Below are 3,177 nucleotides of genomic sequence, written 5' to 3' on the forward strand. Positions count from 1 at the left end.
CAACACACAAGTATTATGTATTAAACTGGTTGTAGTGAAAGAGCAAAACGTATCAATCAAAGTGGATTCTTCAGTCCCTGCCAAGGGAAGTTAGGGAGTTTAGTGTCCCTAGACTGAATTTAGACTTTGTAAATAATCCCTCTGGCAGTAACATGCAAATCAGTGCAGGCAGCCAGAAGAAAACAATTTAAAAATTACTATGCTTGAGGTTGCAAATACCAGCTTAAACAAGATTTAGTTGTTGAAAACATACAATTCCATGAGGAGACTGAGAATTCCACTTAAATGCTGGTTCTGATTTTCATAAATAGGGGTGAAAGCTGGAGAAGCTCAGCTAGAGGTCTCAGCTCAAAGATGAGCTTCAAAAGTAAAACAGCAGAAATAAACGAATATTTAAAAGGAAGGAAGTTGTAGGAATTCCTGGAGAATACAGTGAAGTCGTCTTCTCCAAGGAGTTTGGAAAAGGTGGCAGTTTTTAATCAAAAAGCTTGACCTGTGCATCATGGCTGATGTGTTTTGCAGCAAGGAGAGGGCACTCAAAAGGGCCTGTCCCCACAGACTGTTTGCACACACTCTTCTCACTTGAGATCTCAGAGTCTTTGCAAAGAGAAGATTTGGACACAGCAGCCACAGATAAACAGGAATAACAAAGTCATGTCCTCCTCTAAATGATACATGACTATTTTTGATTGACATTTCTGATAGGGACCCAGATTCATAGCCCTCCCCACATATCAGGAAATATCAGTGATTTTAATATATAGTACCAAACACAACCCAGTATTCATGTCCCAAACAGCTCCACACATTGAGACATTTTATCTCTCAAAATGAACCACTACATAGTGGCAAACTGATAATTCAGACCAATTCTCTTGTTCCTACAGATTCAGAATACTCTTTATGTTTTTCCCTGTGGAAGGTAAAAATAAAGTTGCAGGACATTCTCACTTGGTAGCGTTATGAATTAAGTTCTACATGTCTAATTTAATAAACAATAAAATTGAATTTAGTAGAAATTTTAATTGAGCAGTAATTTTATATAAAATAATACAATCAGATATAATCAAGCACATACAAATGAAATTTGGCAGTGGTTCGGATAAAGCATGAGTGAAACTGACCAGGGTACAGGGAGGGCTTCTCACCCTACCTCACATACAAAAGACAAAGGAATCCAAACAAAACTGATATACTGTATGCTAATACATATTCATCAATAATTCTCTGTAAATCTCCTCCTATTTTCAATTCTTGAAATCTACATCAGTGTACTGCATAGTGTGTGCTCCACTTGTTGCTGAGGGGTCTTTTGGCTTTTTGGTGGTCTTTTAGAGGAAGGCTCACCGTCTTCCTCGCTGCCCTCTGAATAACCTGGCAGGTTGTGCATGTGCATTAAGCTTTGTTTTATGGAAGTAAGCATTATGTTCCAATTAAGCCTTATTATTTCATAGATAAGACTGCTACTTTACATTCCCTATCTGGAATCATCCCAACTTTATTCATCCCAAGTGTTGGGGAAGATGAAATAGCAAGGCCCTATAAATATGAGGGCCTGGCAAAAGAATCAGAGAATACAGATATCGAGATGAAAACAAGGTTTGAAATACCAAACCTTCATTACTGAGCATCCCGAAAACAATAATGCAATCCCCCCTTTCTGATAGATCCTAAGGTCAAATGGAATGTCCTGTCTCACCCCCCAATGTATGGTTCATCCCTCACCTGTAACCCTCCCCTGAAGTATCCGATGTCTGTAACCCCATTGGCCCAAGTCCTGTCCCAGCCCACCTTGAAGCCCCCTGATAAGGTGTGGCCGAGGGACCGGACGCTCTCTCTCTTGGACCTTCCTGCTGGGACACCCACCTGGCACCATCTCTCCCCCCGCTCTCCCTGGGCCTGCCACGAGTTGCGGCTAGCAACTCTAAGCAAGGCCCTTCATCCTTTACAATAAACCCTATGCTCTAAAGACCGGGCCTCAGAGATCCTTCGTTACCACCCACCCACATCGTCCTGGAGTCCAGCAATCCCCGCAGATTGGCGCCCAACGAGGAAGACCGACCCCCACAGACCGGCAACCCCACGTGTCTGAAGACCTCTTCAGCTTTTCTACCTGTGGGAGACTTCTCCATGGACGGTAACTAAATAACCAGTTGTAGCCTCCCAATCGGTGTCGTGAGCACGGCGTATCGTTGCTGAGCAACGTGGAAGCCGGAGCTCTATAACTTTGCCGAGGCAATCCTCGAGCACGGGAATTCGTTACAAGGTAGCGAGTACCTGGAGCTCTTGGAGGAATTCGCCTGGCAATCCTCGAGCATAGGCGGCCGCTGCTGCGCGGCAGCTACCTAGAGCTCTCTGAGGAAACTCGCCGTGGCACCCCGCCACGTGCACTGAGCACAGGCGAGCATTGCTCTGCACTGCCCGCACTGAAGCTCTGAGTGGAGTCTGGAGGCCCCGAGCACGGAAAGACGTTCCTGAGCGACGCCTGAAACCGGAGCTCTGAGGGGGACCTCAAGCAGAGTCCTGAGCGCCGACTGGAGTGCCTGGCCAGCCCCCCACGTCGGAGTTCTGAGTGAGGACCCTGCCCCTGCGATATCGAGGTGAGCTACACTGGTGTAAAAATGGGACAATCCCACTCTGCCCCTGATCGGGATCTCTATAAGGAACTTAAGCATTCTTTACGCTGCAGTAACAGTACTTTACCTAAGCAAGAGCTTAAAAACCTTTTAGAATGGACTTTACTTAATTTCCCGAATGCGGACCGTTCAGCCGTCTTTACCAGAGACTTTTGGGACTCAGTTGGAAATAGACTCTTTAATGATATTTCACGCCGGGATTTGACTGGCGTTCCCCTTCTCCCGGCGTGCAGAGCCTTGGTTGAGCTGTTTGCTGCACAGCAAACGCCCGCGGCAGCCGCTCAGCCTGGCCACGCTGTCCCTGAAAATCCCCTCCACGCTGCCGCGAGTCCGCAGCGGGGCACGCCCCCCGCCCCCCCCCCGCGCCACGCGGCTGCGGCGTCCGCGGCCCCTCCCCCCGCCCATGCGGTCGCGGCGTCCGTTGCCCCAGCCCCCCCACCGGACCCCGCAGCCCCTCCCGCCGCTCCCTCCACCCCCGCACCCCCCATTCCACTAACCTCTGCTGTTCCGGTTGCCGCGGTTCGCCCCCCCCGCTCCAGGT

At 48.5% G+C, this 3,177-nt stretch overlaps 1 long non-coding RNA gene across 1 annotated transcript; it reads left to right on the forward strand.

The window, feature by feature from the left end:
* Window positions 1-1,519: 1,519 nt before the first annotated feature.
* LOC128786339 (uncharacterized) lies at window positions 1,520-2,741 on the forward strand. Its single transcript, XR_008430250.1, has 2 exons — window positions 1,520-2,137; window positions 2,433-2,741. It is a non-coding gene; the product is annotated as an uncharacterized LOC128786339 (long non-coding RNA).
* The last annotated feature ends 436 nt before the right edge of the window (window positions 2,742-3,177 follow it).

Source organism: Vidua chalybeata, chromosome 3 (assembly GCF_026979565.1).
Source record: "Vidua chalybeata isolate OUT-0048 chromosome 3, bVidCha1 merged haplotype, whole genome shotgun sequence".
Lineage (NCBI taxonomy): Eukaryota > Metazoa > Chordata > Aves > Passeriformes > Viduidae > Vidua > Vidua chalybeata.